Below are 17,302 nucleotides of genomic sequence, written 5' to 3'. Positions count from 1 at the left end.
CAGTTCAGTGACCGGGTTGTTCTAATCAGAATCGACAGCAGACCAACACCGACAACGATAGTTCAGGTATACATGTCGACGTCGCAAGCTGATGATGAATAGATAGAGAAAGTGTATGAGGATATTGAAAGGGTAATGCAGTATGTAAAGGGGGACGAAAATCTAATAGTCATGTGCGAATGGAATGCAGTTGTAGAGGAAGGAGTAGAAGAAACGATTACAGGGTAATATGGGCTTGGGACAAGGAATGAAAGAGGAGAATGACTAATTGAGTTCTGTAACAAGTTTCAGCTAGTAATAGCGAACACCCTGTTCAAGAATCACAAGAGGAGGAGGTATACTTGGAAAAGGCCGGGAGATACGGGAAGATTTCAATTAGATTACATCATGGTCAGACAGAGATTCCGAAATCAGATACTGCATTGTAAGGTGTACCCAGGAGCAGATATAGACTCAGATCACAATATAGTAGTGATGAAGAGTAGGCTGAAGTACAAGACATTTGTCAGGAAGAATCAATATGCAAAGAAGTGGGATACAGAAGTACTAAGGAATGATGAGATACGTTTGAAGTTCTCTAAAGCTATAGATACAGCAATAAGGAATAGTGCAGTAGGCAGTACAGTTGAAGAGGAATGGACGTCTCTAAAAAGGGCCATCACAGAAGTTGGGAAGGAAAACATAGGTACCAAGAAGGTAGCTGCGAAGAAACCATGGGTAACAGAAGAAATACTTCAGTTGATTGATGAAAGGAGGAAGTACAAACATGTTCCGGGAAAATCAGGAATACAGAAATACAAGTCGTTGAGGAATGAAATAAATAGGAAGTGCAGGGAAGGTAAGACGAAATGGCTGCAGGAAAAATGTGAAGACATCGAAAAGGATATGATTGTCGGAAAGACAGACTCAGCATACAGGACAGTCAAAACAACCTTTGGTGACATTAAAAGCAACGGTGGTAGCAATAAGAGTGCAACGGGAATTCCACTGTTAAATGCAGAGGAGAGAGCAGATAGGTGGAAAGAATACATTGAAAGCCTCTATGAGGGTGAAGATTTGTCTGATGTGATAGAATAAGAAACAGGAGTCGATTTAGAAGAGATAGGGGATCCAGTATTAGAATCGGAATTTAAAAGAGCTTTGGAGGACTTACGGTCAAATAAGGCAGCAGGGATAGATAACATTCCATCAGAATTTCTAAAATCACTGGGGGAAGTGGCAACAAAACGACTATTCACGTTGGTGTGTAGAATATATGAGTCTGGCGATATACCATCTGACTTTCGGAAATGCATCATCCACACAATTCCGAAGACGGCAATAGCTGACAAGTGCGAGAATTATCGCACAATCAGCTTAACAGCTCATGCATCGAAGCTGCTTACAAGAATAGTATACTGAAGAATGGAAAAGAAAATTGAGAAAGCGCTAGGTGACGATCAGTTTGGCTTTAGGAAAAGTAAAGGGACGAGAGAGGCAATTCTAACGTTACGGCTAATAATGGAAGCAAGGCTAAAGAAAAATCAAGACACTTTCATAGGATTTGTCGACCTGGAAAAAGCATTCGACACTATAAAATGGTGCAAGCTGTTCGAGATTCTGAAAAAAGTAGGAGTAAGCTATAGGGAGAGACGGGTCATATGCAATATGTACAACAACCAAGAGGGAATAATAAGAGTGGACGATCAAGAACGCTCGTATTAAGAAGGGTGTAAGACAAAGCTGTAGCCTTTCGCCCCTACTCTTCAATCTGTACATCGAGGAAGCAATGATGGAAATAAAAGAAAGGTTCAGGAGTGGAATTAAAATACAAGGTGAAAGGATATCAATGATACGATTCGCTGATGACATTGCTATCTTGAGTGAAAATGAAGAAGAATTAAATGATCTGCTGAATGGAATGAACAGTCTAATGAGTATACAGTATGGTTTGAGAGTAAATCGGAGAAAGACGAAGGTAATGAGAAGTGGTAGAAATGAGAACAGCGAGAAACTTAACATCAGGATTGATGGTCACGAAGTCAATGAAGTTAAGGAATTCTGCTACCTAGGCAGTAAAATAACCAATGACGGACGGAGCAAGGAGGACATCAAAAGCAGACTCGCTATGGCAAAAAAGGCATTTCTGGCCAAGAGAAGTCTGCTAATATCAAATACCGGCCTTAATTTGAGGAAGAAATTTCTGAGGATGTACGTCTGGAGTACAGCATTGTATGGTAGTGAAACATGGACTGTGGTAAAACCGGAACAGAAGAGAATCGAAGCATTTGAGACGTGGTGCTATAGACGAATGTTGAAAATTAGGTGGACTGATAAGGTAAGGAATGAGGAGGTTCTATGCAGAATCGGAGAGGAAAGGAATATGTGGAAAACACTGATAAGGAGAAGGGACAGGATGATAGGACATCTGCTAAGACATGAGGGAATGACTTCCATGGTATTAGAGGGAGCTGTAGAGGGCAAAAACTGTAGAGGAAGACAGAGATTGGAATACGTCAAGCAAATAATTGAGGATGTAGGTTGCAAGTGCTACTCTGAGATGAAGAGGTTAGCACAGGAAAGGAATTCGTGGCGGGTCGCATCAAACCAGTCAGTAGACTGATGACCAAAAATATGTATACTCCCTTGTTGTGTGCCCCATGCCTTCGGCTGGATTTGGCACATGGCCCGAAGGACTCAGTCCATCCTCTGGCCCTCCGCCGCTGCTTTCTTTCCATCCTTGCCACGTTTCACGGCTCTGACGTTGTCTATACCGACGGTTCGATGGTTGCTGGTCGCTTTGGTTATGCTGTTACTCTTGGGGATCATTCTGAACTATGCTCATTGCCAGCTGGCTGCAGTGTTTTCACTGCCGAGCTGGTAGCCATCTCTCATTCCCTAGAGTACATCCGCTTCTGCTCAGGTGAGTCCTTCGTGATCTGAAGTGACTCCATGCACAGTTCACGAGCTATCGACCAGTGTTTTCCTCGCTTCGTCTGGTGATGGCTATCCAGGAGTCCATCCATACTCTTGCCCATTGCAGCTGCTCTGTGGGTTTTATTTCGACCCCGGGTCATGTCAGCATCCTGGATAATGAACGTGTGGACGCACTAGCCAAACAGGCTGTCAATGCACCAGCCCTGAAGATTGGCCTTTTGGAGTGCGATCTCCAGTCATTTTTGCAGCAGAAGGCACTTGGTACCTGGAGTGATGAATGGCTCACCCTGACTTCACCCAATGAACTTCTGGTCATCAAGGAGACTATCGGTGTGTGGCGCTCCTCCTTACATGCCTCTCACAAAGACTCTGTTGTCCTCTGCCAGCTGCACATTGGCCACACCTGGCTGACCCACTGTTATTTATTGCACCGCGAGGACCCACCTCTCTGTCACTGTGGTTCAGCGTTGATGGTGGTCCACATTGTGTTGGACTGTCCGCTTTTAACTGTGATCAGGCAGACGTTTGCGCTGCCTGATACGCTCCCTGCTCTTTTAACAGATGACGCTGCAATGGCAGGCTTACTTTTCAGTTTTTTTTTCGTGAAGGGAGCTTTTATCCCTCGATCTGAGGGTTTTTCTCTCTTTTTTTGTTGAGTCTGGCCTTTGGCCTACGGTTTTAGATTGGGGTTCTTAGTGTGTCTCTTGGTGGTTGGCTTTTCCTTTTTTTTTCCGTGGTCGGCCAACCACTGTAACACTCTGTGTGCTTTTAATTCCTCTTTTTTGGTCTTTTCCTATGTATTTCTCGTTCTGTGTCGTCCCTTCTCATCTCTGTTGCTTGTTTTTCCTCCTTCTGGGTGTTTCATGATCGTAGAAAAAGGGACCGATGGCATTTGTAGACTGGTCCCTTAAGAGCTGCTCACAAGTCTGGTTGGTGGACGCTGGCGTGAAGCAACCCGTCTCTCTATTAGTACATCCCAAACGTGCTCTATGGGATTCAAATCGGGAGAGGGATCAGGGTACACCAGGCGTTTCCAAGAAAACATCAACCACCTGAGCATAATCGTCCTTGAATACGATGTCTGAGCCCAAAGCACCTAGCAACAGCCGTACATACGGTCCCAAGATCTCCTCAAGATACCTGACGACAGTGAAACCTTGCCTTATCGTTCGTAAAATTTTCTAAAGAGGTGTTGGTGTGGTCAACATAATCCCTGCCCACACCATTAGGTACCCTCCTCAATATCAGTCTCTTTCCCCAATGTTTGGGTCCCGAAATCGTGTTCTGTGTGGCCTCCAGATATGAATCCATCGAGAATCCATCCTCCAGACCAATTCAGGATATATATGTGAAAGGAACATGGTCCCTCTTTTCACTTGCCCAGGTGGCATGTCGACGACTTCACTCCGGACGTTCCCTTCTGTGAAGATGCGTCAGAGGTAAACATACAGCAGTCTCCGACAATAAACGCCACTCTGTCGAAGCCTTCTGCTCACCGTTTGCCTCGATGTAACACGTCGAGTGCTGCGAGGTCAGATGCCTGCTGCTCTCTGCTCTGCAGTACTAAAGCGGTTAGATACAGGACGGGGAAACAGCGGTTTGTTGCTTTAATTTCGGACACCACCGTAAAAATATAATGTGTCAGGAACGGGACTTAGGGAGGAAAACTCAAATAAATGAGAAAGGCATTATTTCGATTTTATTATTAACCACCGTTTGCACAGTTTGTTCAATATGAGCATCGGAAACGCCGATGAAACGGTGCATCCGTGAAACGACGCGATCAACAGTTGCTCACAGCAGTTCCGATGGAATCTGAGCACCGTGTTTCTGTATACTGGCCTTTAGATCAGGCAGAGACTGGACGTGTCCCTGGTAAACGAGTTCTTTTATATACCTCCACAGCCAGAAATCTCTTGGATTCAGATCAGGTGATGTTTCAGGCCATACATCTGGACAAACTCCGGAGATAACACATTCGCGGACGGTTGCTCTAAGCAGATCGTTCACTGGGGGAGCGACATGAAGTATTGCCCCATCTTGCATGAAAATTGTGGTTTCCACACAGCTGCGCATTTTCAAAGTAGGAATGACATGCAGTACAAGGAGGTCTCGATAACGTGCAGACGTTACCGCACATCTGACAGCTCTCTCGGCGTACTGCTTTCAAAGATGAACGGACCCAGAATAAAGGTACATGTGAATCCACACAGCACAGGCATATACGGCGAATGCAATGGCACTTTGTACGCAAAACGCGGTTCAAAAGTACTCCAAATTCAGCAACTCTGTGTATTCGCTGCAACCGTTAAAATGCGTCTCATCATTCCATAGAATATTGCCCCGCTGCATGTCATCAACTTCGATGCGTGCCAGAAACCAAAGAGCAAATTCAGAAAGTTGGTGCGGATCGTGGGGTTTCGACCACTGCACCGCCTGGGTCTTGTACAGGTGCCAGTGTAATACACCGCGAAACTTTCCCTGCTATTGACCATAGGACGGATAATTCGCGTGACAGTGCACCCTGGACACTACCAGTGACAGCAACAGCAGCCTCGTCAATCACAGGAGAGGGCGCCTCCCTCTTCCAGGTGCCACACCAAGCTCACCTGTGTTTCCGAATTCTGAATTCTGTTACGATGTTCTTTAAACCATTTTAACGACCTCGAGCCTCTCATCAGACTTCTTAGTCGGCATTACTCTCTCAAGGTATCCCTGTGATTGCTGTCGTTCACATAAGAGAATTTCATTAATAGCCCGCAGTCTCGCTTCTCGACGACCATATTGTTCACTCACGTTATGGCTTGTCAAATGACAGCGTGGATGTCATACTGTGATAGAGTGTACAGCGCAAATTTTCATCTTGTGGCCGAAATCGAAACTACTTTTTTTTCCTGCGTAAATCGGTTCCGCATTAACGTATCAGCATATCTGCCGTGTTTCTCTGCATATTATAAATACAGCCTACCCTAGACTTCCATTACCATCTGGTACCTTCATCACAATATCTGAGCCAGCATAATGATGACGAACGCCATTTAGCAAGGTCCGTTCTCCTCGGAGCCCCTACACACTGAAACGTCCTTTATTGTTCTGCACGCAGAATTGCAACTTGTCTAAAACTACGACAAGCCGCCACTCGTGTGTCCAGTGCAGCCGCTGGATGCACCACTGTCGGCATGTATCCTTCTGCTGCCGCTTCAACAGAAGCCACAACATTAGTCCTCGTGCTGACACTCCGTTGTGCTCTAGACGTATCCGCATTTCCTAACTAACATACTTGACATGACGGTCCTACACTGCCGAATGCTCTCGGGTGTTAGACAGGCAGGGTTCCTACATGGCACTGAGAATGACCCTCCTGATCCCGTCAATTCCATATTTGCATGATGTTTGTGGGATCTGAATCTACATGATTACTCTGTAGTTCCAGTTAAGTGCTTCTAGTTACTCCTCAACCGTTACACTTTCGAACTGCACGCGGAAAAACGGACACTTCGTACTTCCGTGCGAGCTCTGATTTCTCTTATTTTATTATGATGATGATCTCGTCATATGTATCAGGGTACCAACTGATTTCTCTTATTTTATTATGGTGATGATCCTGTCCTATGTATCAGGGCACCAACAAAATACTTTCACAATCTGATGAGAGAGATGGTGATTTAAATTTAAAGATCCCTTTGTTTTTATAACCGCCACCCAAATTCGTGTATCATATCCGTGGCACTTACCATATGTAAGTTGGCGATTGAAATTTCATGAAAAGATCTCGCTGCAACGAAAAACGCCTTTGCTTTAATGACCGCCAATTCAGCTCGCTTATTAAATCTCTCCCCTAATATAAAACTAGCTGTCCTTCTTTGAACTTTTTCGATGTCCTCTATCAGCCTTATCTGATGCAGATCCCACACTATACAGCAATACTCCAGAAGACAGTAGTGTGAACATTTAATGTGCCCATGACGTTGTTGTTGTTGTTGTTGTTGTTGTGGTCTTCAGTCTAGAGTCTGGTTTGATGCAACTCTCCATGCTACTCTATCCTGTGCAAGCTTCTTCATCTCCAAGTACCTACTTCGACCTACATCCTTCTGAATCTGCTTAGTGTATTCATCTCTTGGTCTCCCTCTACGATTTTTACCCTCCACGTTGCCCTCCAATACTAAATTGGTGATCCCTTGATGCCTCAGAACATGTCCTACCAACCGATCCCTTCTCCTACTCAAGTTGAGCCACAAATTTCTCTTCTCCCCAATTCTGTTCAGTTCCTCCTCATTAGTTATGTGATCTACCCATCTAACCTTCAGCATTTTTCTGTAGCACCACATTTCGAAAGCTTCTATTCTCTTCTTGTCTGAGCTATTTATTAACTATGTTTCACTTCCACCAAAGTCACATGCACAAGATAAAAGTTGGTCACAGTATTAAAAACATATCGGAATGATGGCACTTTAAAACTACTGCACAGGACAGAGCCCATACGACAGTAAACACTGCCGGGAGGGATCTGGCGAGAGAGGGGAGGACTGAGAGAAGGCAAGAGATGGGAGAAGAGGGGACATCAAGGGAGGGGGTGCTGGAGGGGGGGAATGAAACAATGGGGTGGATGGTGCACCGAGGGCAGGAGATGGCGGGGGTGGGAGAGGAAAAGCAAGCCAGGAGGGAGCGCAAAGACACAAAAGGGGTCTGCTGGAAAGGAAGAGGGCGTAGGAGGAACGAAAAAACCACTCAGGGGAAAGGAAAAGGAGGGGAAAGGGAGAGCTGAGGAGGACAGGGGAAGGTGGGATTAGAGTTGGTAGGAGAGGTAGAAATCAGGGCAATACTCATCAAGTGGGAGGGGTAGGCTCTGGGAGGTATATTGGTAAAGCAGGGAGAGGGTGGGGAGATGGAGTGAGGGTAGAACACAATGGTACAGGTATGGCAATGGGTAAGGGTTAAAGAGGATAGGAGACACCAGGGGGAGAGGGGGGACTGAGTCTGCAGATGATGTACAGGGTTTTGATGTGCCAAGGAAAAGGAGAAGATGTGGGAAGGGGATGAGGTCATATAGAATCCAGGTGGGGGACAGGAGGTAGATACAGGAAGCGAGGTGGAGGGCATGGCAATCAAGGATTTGGAGGGCTTTATAGAATCAGGGTGGGGCAGACGCTGGCATAACGAAGAATGGGATGGATCAAGCATTTGTAGGTGTGAAAGATGCAGGCTACATGTCCGGCCAGACAGGAGTTTCACGACGCAGAGTATATTGTGAGCTTTCTGTTGGATCATAAGGCGATAAGGAGCCTGTGTGAGGTGACGGTCGAGAGTGAGGCCAAGATATTTCAGGTTAGGAGTAAGGTGGATAGGACGACCATAAACGGTAAGGTAAAAGAGCCTGCTACTTCATCGTGTCGGCTTTATGGCAAAAATTGGCACAGAAACGCATGCGCATTTGCAGCCATCACAGGAGCGTCCTTTATTGGAATACTGTTCCAACTGTGGTGTGCAGGCACAAGCGTGAAGTTGAAACTACATGTCCGCACTCTGTCAGAAAGGGCGCTCACGTCGCTAAAAACAAACGTCAGATGACAGCAGATACGTCATTATGAATAAAATGTTTTCTCTCAGAAGAAATTAAAGAGATCACTGGGTCCCACAACTTGTCCAGTTGAAAGCCACCATCAGGATTTATAAGATTTTGTGCTAGACGTGCTAGACGTATTTCCACAGATTCTTTGTTAACTGAATCCCAAAAGGACCTCACAGGAGCTAAGATTTTTCTGGCACAACAATCCATGGAGTGTCATGTGGTAATACAATGCTGAGCTACAGCCGACTTACTGGACTGGTAAAGGAGAGTGTGGCTCACATGTTTAATGCACTTTTCGTGTACTGTGCATATCGTCTGACATACGTACTCTTCGGCACACTGGCAACGAATTTTGTAAATCCCGGCCTTCCTCAGACCCAGGTCGTCGTTTTCTGAACTGAGAAGGACACCAATATTCGTCGGTGGCTGGAAGATTATTTGAACTTGATATGTCCTTAGGATCCTGCCTACTTTAGACGAAAGTTTTCTGACATATGGAAGGAATACCCTGGACTTGAACAGCTCCAAATCTTCTTGATGGAGTGAATGGTCACGTTTCTTCCTCCTTAGCGCTGTACGTATGTGGAAAGTAACCATTACCTTTGAACCCTGACTATAGGTATTCTAGCTCATTTGTAAGGCAGTCTCCATCAAAAATAATATGAGCCCGCTGCACCAACATTCGAAGGACGCCAGTAGTTCGTAAAGAGTGATGGCAGGTTGACACTTGTAGATAACGGTCCGTATGCTTGGGCTTACAGTACACAGAATTCCCTACTGAGCCATTCACTCTTCTAGTAAATAAGATTTCCGAAAACTGTAAGCAACCATCCTTCACTATAACAGGACGTTCTTGGTGATTGAATACAGATATTTCATTAAGCTTGACTGACACTTCTTCTTCACCATTGAGCCGCACTACAGTAGTGTCATCTATATCGCCAGAAGACTCTCAGTTTATGTTCTACCGAATCAAGTGCCCCTTCCTCAAAATCTTCTACAAAAAAGTTTGCTACCAGAGGGAAGAGAGGACGGCCCAAGGCAACACTGTCGGTCTGCTCGATATACCAGTTGTTAAATAAAAAGTAGGTCAAGGAAAGAACATGTTGAAAAAGTGCTGTTACATTGGCCATGAACTTACTGCATACCCTTCAATGGACCCAGCGCTCCCTCCAAACCCACCTACACATGTTTACTGCTTGGTGCAACCAGTAGCTCCTTTGGATCAACCCTTCAAAAACTCAGGCAATCATCACAGGATTTACCACCCTCTCCTTTCAGCTCCACGATTTTTACCTCACCATCTATGAAGATCCTATACAACTTATTCTAACCTTGAAATACATTGTCCTTGCCCTTGACCGTCACCTCATGCTAACTCCCCATCTCCTTACCATCCAACATGACTCTGTCTTCTGAAACTCATGTCCAGCCAGACAAGGGGACTGCATCCTTCCACCATATTTTGTACGTAAAAATCCTTGATTCATCCCATTCTTTGTTATCCCAGTGCCGCCTGGATCTCCACCTCTCCTAAACCAAAGACTTCCAAATTCTGCCATTCCCCATGAGGATAAAAAAAAAATCTTTTAGCATCTCAATGTGTAAGATGATGTACTTCGCCCGATATTTATCCTGCCTTCAAACTATGACCCTCCTCTACCTCTCACCTGCTCCCTAGGGCCACCTCTCCTTTCCCTCCCCGTCTGCTGCTTCGTCCCTCCTACCCCCCTGTCCTTCTCGTTTCTCCTGTCCCATTCCTTCCTGGATTGCTCCCTTCTCCACCCTCCCTGTCTCCTCTCCCTTGGTGTGTTACTGGCTCCCCCCTTCCACCCTTTCCTGCTTCCCTCCGCCACTGACCCGCCCTCTTCCTCGTCTTTCCCTCCTCTGGCTTCCGCTCCTTTGGCAGGTCCTTCCAGTTTTCGTCCATTTACTATCCATCATGTTTTAGGGCTCACTGTATGTGTTACGTAAGTGGAGTGTGATTCCAGTGTTGTTCTCCCATATGGTTTTTATATAGTGAACGCCATTTTAATCGTGCTCCCCGTGCCTCCAGTATTTATGTCCTCCATCCTCATCGACTGTCATTTTATTTATATGTGGATTTTATGCAAACGTATCTCGTTAAACTACTCCTTTTTTATGTATTTTAACTCCAATTGTTTCCCCTTCTCTTTTGTCAACTTAATCTTTTATCCCCATATTACATGTATTTAATGTTTCTCCTATGATAATTTATACAGTCTCTTGGCTGAAGAGAGACGAATTGTGCCGTTGCCAGCCCACATGGGCCATAGGTAAGAAATCAGAAAAAAGCAAAACTAGCAGCCTTCAATGCTGGACACTCACCTGAAGATGGCTGGATGGTTGCCAGCCGAAATATTGTGGTAAGAAGTCAACATGAGGTGGCTGCAATCCCGAAACCTCATAGCCGGGAAAACTTCAAGAATCACATGTTTTATATGTTCTTCAGAAATCTGATAGTGTTTCAGTTTGTTATTATTATGTTAATTAAAGATAGCTATTATTGTTTCAGTGAAATTGCCTACATGTGGCGTAATATTGTTCCAATTGATAAACCAGTAAAGTAACGCTGCAGTTATAGTGGAGCGGCTTGACACGATCAGAGCAGTGCGGCGTGGCTAGCAGAGCAGTGATGACGGAACAAACCTTTGTTGGCCGGTGTGCGTAATTAAAGGGACGCCGGAAGTGGGCCGGCGCGGAGCACAGCAGCACTGAGCGAATTAAATATGTTTTGTTTTCGAACGCGACGACCGGAGTGATTCTGGCGGTGGTCGAGCAACACCGGCAGCATTCGGCTGTCGATGCGGGTAGCAGTGTCAGTACTGTTTCCGCTATTTATGTTTCTTTTTTTTTTTTTTTTGCTGTTGAGAGAATGGTATCAGCGGAAGTTTTGATAGCGGCTGTTTCTACTTGGCGTCTCTTATGGGACCCCTCAAGACACCTGTCTTAACAACTGATTCATTTTGGATAAGTTATTTGATGAAGTGGCAGCATAATTACAGACTATAAGTACAGAAAGCATTGCATTACCTCTTATTTCTTTCACTGTGTTACAACAAGAGGCAACAACAAAGGTGAAGTAGAATAGCTGAGCAATATATGATAATCGCGTTTTATTATATGAGGAAAAGTTGTCAAAACTATCTCATTCGGACAGCTTCATCTGAAGGTCTGTTAAAGTTTTGTCCTGACTGATAAGTGCCTCGTATAGAACGATCGATGTCTACTGCATATTGCTCATCGACACTGAGGGGTCCTTCTAGGTCAATAACAGCGCTGTGGATGACACGTAGTGCGATTGAATGTGATGTGTCGACAGAAGTGCCGACACAGTGTGGTTTGAGGAGACCGAAATGCACGCTGTGTCGGCACTTCTGTCGACACATCATATTGGCGACGAGGCTTAAAAGAGGATTTCGCGTTAGTATTGCTCTACTTTGCTTGTGTCATGGCTTCGCCACAATCTCCAGATGTACTGTCCGAATTTTATCGCTTGCAGAATCAGCAGACGCAGGCGTTATTGGATGCCCTTGGACAGCTCGCCCAGGGTCAACGTGCAATGCTAACCGATGCGGCGGCCGCCGCTTCACCGCTACCGCAGCCACAGCATGCTGTTGCACCCCCATTTCGACCGTATGATGCTGCGATGGAAACCTGGACGTAGTGGTCACGCCAATTTGGATTTCATCTCGCCGCCTACAGAATTCGAGGTAACGAGCGGCAGCCTCACTTATTATCATGTGTAGGGGTGCAAACGTACTGTGTAATAGTGAAATTATTTCCCCGACGCGAAGTAGCAACTCTGTCCTACGAAGAAATTTTGTCTGCTTTAGATGCCTATTTCAAGGAAACAGTTAATGTAGTTGCAAAAAGGTATACGTTCTTTCGTACAAAACGTACGGCCGGTCAAACTAATCGGGAGTTGGTTGCAACTTTGCAAGGCCTTACAAGGGATTGTGCTTTTGAGTGTGAATGTGGACTCCCTTATTCAGATACTATGGTCCGTGATGCAATTGCACAGAACGTTTCTGATGTTCGTATACAGGAGCAAATTTTGAAACTAGTCAATCCCTCCCTTCAACAAGTGATAGACATATTGGATAGGGAAGACACACTTGACTGCTCAGGGATCATTTGCAACTTCGCCAGCTGTGTGTCACATTAACCGGCCAGCCGGGCAAGCTGCACGGAACGGTAAACAGCCCTCGCGCACGTCCGCGCAGCTACGTGTCCCGCGCAAGCATGCAAATGCAGTGAAATCATGCCCGCGGCGTGCTACTAGACATTCGCGTGAAAATTGCCCGTTACGCCAAGCTATTTGCTTTTTCTGTAATAAAAAAGGACATGTTCAGAGTGTTTGCCAGAAAAAGCTCAGAGCGGACACTCACAACGATTCCAGGCCCTTTGCTTTGCGCCGGAATCGAACCAAGAATACTCAGGCTCGTGAACCTTCACCCATGGACATTCATGTAGTTAATTCCACTCCGCCCAGTGCCACTCTTTCTAACAGTGACTGTGTTCGTCCCACAAAAAGTGTGCGTCGACGTCGCCGGAAATCAAGTGAATTAGCAAGTGATTCTGTACCAGTGTCTGTTCACGTTGCACGAGACGGTCGCTCTTATCGTCAGCAGGACAATAAACTTTTTGTAGACTTGGACATTAATGGCAACATGATCCCATTCCAGCTCGATACCGGAGCTGCGGTTTCTCTGATCAATAAAGACACGTACAACCAACTGGGCACTCCTCCATTGCGTGCCGCAAATGTTCAGCTAACTACATATTCAGGTCACACGATCCCTGTGTTAGGACAGTGCAGCCTTCTTGCAACATACAAGGGACAAACAAAACTTGTGTCTATTTACGTCCTTCTTTCTTCTTCTGCAGTGAACTTGTTTGGTTTAGATTTATTTCAGTTGTTTAACTTGTTTATAGTGAATCAGGTCCTATCAGTGAACCAGACTGTGCCTTCAGCCAGTGTTTCTCGTCTATGTGAAGAATTTGCAGACATTTTTGCTCCGGGCCTTGGTTGCACTAAGAACTATAAAGCACATTTGGAACTGAAAGTAAACGCGCAACCGAAATTTTTCAGAGCGCGCAATGTTCCCCACGCATTGCGTGATGAGGTCGCAAGAACATTACACGATTTAGAATCACAAGGTGTAATTGAACGTGTGCAGGCTTCTCTCTGGGCCTCACCCTTAGTAATTTTGCCAAAACCCTCAGGAAAATTGAGACTTTGCGTGGACTTCAAGGCAACAGTGAATCCACAACTAGTGATTGCCACTTATCCTTTACCCCACCCGGAACATCTTTTTGACAAACTGTACCCGGGTAAATATTTTTCTAAGTTGGACCTAGCAGATGCGTACTTGCAAATACCGGTGGACGAAGAATCCCAGCGCGTTTTGGTGGTTAACACGCATCTTGGGTTGTATCACTTCAAAAGACTGCCATTCGGGTGCGCATCCGCCCCTGCATTGTTTCAGCAGTATCTACAAACTATTTGTGCGTCAGTCCCTACTGCAGCAAACTATCTGGACGATATTGTGATCTCCGGAAAGACAGAAGACGAACATTTAGCAAACCTCCGGACATTATTTCAGGTCTTGCGACAAAATGGTCTTCGCTTGCGGAAGGACAAATGTGTGTTTCTTGCTCGTGACTTACCATATTTGGGACATGTAATCAATGCCCAAGGCATACACCCCAGTCCAGAGCACCTCCGTGCCATACAAGACTGGCCTTCGCCGCAGAATTTGAAGCAGCTACAGAGTGTGCTGGGTAAAATAAATTACTATCATCGCTTTCTGCGCAATGCCTCTTCCATTTCAGCTCCGCCTCATCCCCAGGTGTTACCGACGCTGCCTTCCATTTTGCCCCATGGCGACGCGTCGTCGCCACCGCCGCCGCCGCCGCCGCCGCCGCCGCCGCCGCCGCCGCCGCTTTTTCTCCCGCCGACGCCGCCCGCAGTGGACGCGTCGCTGCAGCCGCCAAGCGCCTCCCTGGGTCACGCGCCGCCGATCGCTTCCCGTGACCAGCAGTCCTCCGCTATGGAACTCTTGCCCGCTCCGGACCACATGGCGTCTTCGCGCGTCGGGTACCCCGACGCGATGGAGGTCGACCCTTCGGCCCCTCCTGTCTCTTTACGGGCGCATACACCGCATGTTGGCGTGCACCCTGGACTAAGTTTTCAGGCGTTTCCTAGCTCCCCTCGGACCGAATGGCCGGGTGCGGGTGGCACAGCCTCACCTGTTGTTAGGCTCCCCACCTCATCGCATACGCCAACATGGGGTCCTCCCCACGGCGGGCGGAAGCCTTATCAAACGACCGTTCGCCGATTTGCGGGGGAGGAATGTGGTGTCACCGCCAGACACCACACTTGCTAGGTGGTAGCTTTAAATCGGCCGCGGTCCATTAGTACATGTCGGACCCGCATGTCGCCACTGTCAGTGATCGCAGACCGAGCGCCACCACACGGCAGGTCTCGAGAGACTTACTAGCACTCGCCCCAGTTGTACGGACGACTTAGCTAGCGATGCAACGGACGAAGCCTCGTTTATTTGCAGAGAAGATAGTTAGAATAGCCTTCAGCTAAGTCAATGGCTACGACCTAGCAAGGCGCCATAGCAATTCATAGTTATCGTATGAAGCATGTCTCATCAAGAACGATGTATACAAATGATGGATTAAAGTTAAGTATTCCAGAAGCTACGTACTTTTCTTTATAGCATTCATTACGTATCCTGTTTCAGACCTCACGCCATCCTGCGTGAGCTTATAGCGTGCATTTCGGTCTCCTCAAACCACACTGTGTCGGCACTTCTGTCGACACATCAGAATGAAAATTTTTATACACTATGTGTCAAAAGTATCCGGATACCTGGCTGAAAATCACTTACAAGTTCGTGGCGCCCTCCATCGGTAATGATGGAATTCAGCATGGTGTTGATCCACCCGTAGCCTACACTCGCAGGCATACGTTCAATCAGGTGGTGGAAGGTTTCCTGGCGAATGGCAGCCCATTCTTCACGGAGTGCTGCTCTGAGGAGAGGTATCTATGTTTGTCCGTGAGGCCTGGCACGAAGTCGGCTTTCCGAAACATCCCAAAGGTGTTCTATAGGATTCAGATCAGGACTCTGTGCAGGCCAGTCGATTAGAGGGATGTTAATGTCGTGTAACCACTCCCCCACAGGCAGTGCACTATGAACAGGTCTTCGATCGCGTTGAAAGGTGCAGTGGTCATCCCAGACAACAGTGGGAAGCAATAACGTGCTTGAAACATCAATGTGTACCTGTGCTGTGATAGTGATACGCAAAACAAGAAGGGGTGCAAGCCCACTCCATGAAAAACACGACCACACCATAACACCACCGTCTCCGAATTTTACTGTTGGCACTACACACAATGGCGGATGACGTTCACCAAGCATTCGCCATACGCACACCTTGCCATCGTCTCGCACATTGTGCACCGTGATTCCTCACTCCACACATCGTTTTTCCACTGTTCAATCGTCCAATGTTTACGCTCCTCACACCAAGCGAGAAGTCGTTTAGCATTTACCAGGGTGATGTGTGGCTTGTGAGCAGCCGCTCGACCGTGAAATCCATGTTTTCTCACCTCCCGCCTAACTGCCATAGGACTTACAGTGAATCCTGATGCAGTTTGGAATTCCTGTCTGATGGTCTGAATAGATGTCTGCCCATAACACATTACCACCCTCTTCAACCGTCGGCGGTCTCTGTCAGTCAAAAGACGAGGTCGGCCTTTATGCTTTTCTGCTGTACGTGTCCCTTCGCGTTTGCACTTCACTATCACATCGAAAGAGTGGACGTAGGGATGCTTAGGAGTTTCGAAATCTCGCGTACAGAAGTATGACACAAGTGACACCCAATCACGTGACCACGTTCGAAGTCCGTGAGTTCCGCGGAGCCACCCATTTTACTCTCTTACCATGTGTAATGACTACTGAGGTCGTTGATATGGAATACCTGGCAGTAGCTGGCAGCACAATGCACCTAATATGAAAAACGTATGTTTTTGGGGGTCTCCGGATACTTTTGATCACTTAGTGTAGCTGTAAAGCATTGTACCGGAATTTTCTGGGCATTTTTGACGAATGTACTTTCAGTCAACATCATTGAATGAAACTGGGTCGTCTTGTATGTTGTGTAAATCGTTATCAGTATTTATAAAAAACATTTTTTTGCATCCCGCCTGGATAGGCGGTGCGTGGGTCTGCTGCTGTGAACTGCTTCTGCAAGATAGGCCGAGAGTGAAGGAAGCGAGTAGGAGCAGGAGAGGTGAAGCACTTCGGTACTGCACGTAGCTTTAACAACTTTTAATAGAGTCAAAAACACAAATAAATATCAAATTCATACATAACTTTGGCTAGGATGAGCACGCATGTCTCAAGTCGTAGTCCATGCCTAATCCTGTGAAGTTAGGAAGACTGTTCTGTATAATCTCAAAACTAACAAATACTAGTTGCTGTCCAAACTTAACTAATACAAAGTCTCAATAGCAAGCTAGCCCACTCGGTAGTAGAAGCGATATTTCCAGGCCGTCTGCTCTTGATGAAATGGGCAGAAATCAAGACGGCACTCCCTCAGCTCCACACCGTCGGCCAGAGGGTGCTGTGGTCAACGTAGTTAGTCCCCTCTCGTAGTGCCAACTTACGAGAGCGTGCACCTACGTTGTGACGTCGAAACTGTCGACGTCACACATTTGAATGTGGTGTATCTGGAGGCAGTACCACAACATTTCGGTAACTGACTCACAATACTTAC

The sequence above is a fragment of the Schistocerca serialis genome, chromosome 5 (assembly GCF_023864345.2).
Source record: "Schistocerca serialis cubense isolate TAMUIC-IGC-003099 chromosome 5, iqSchSeri2.2, whole genome shotgun sequence".
Taxonomy (NCBI): domain Eukaryota; kingdom Metazoa; phylum Arthropoda; class Insecta; order Orthoptera; family Acrididae; genus Schistocerca; species Schistocerca serialis.
The sequence above is the reverse complement of the archived record's forward strand: the minus strand, read 5'-3'. Positions refer to the sequence as shown.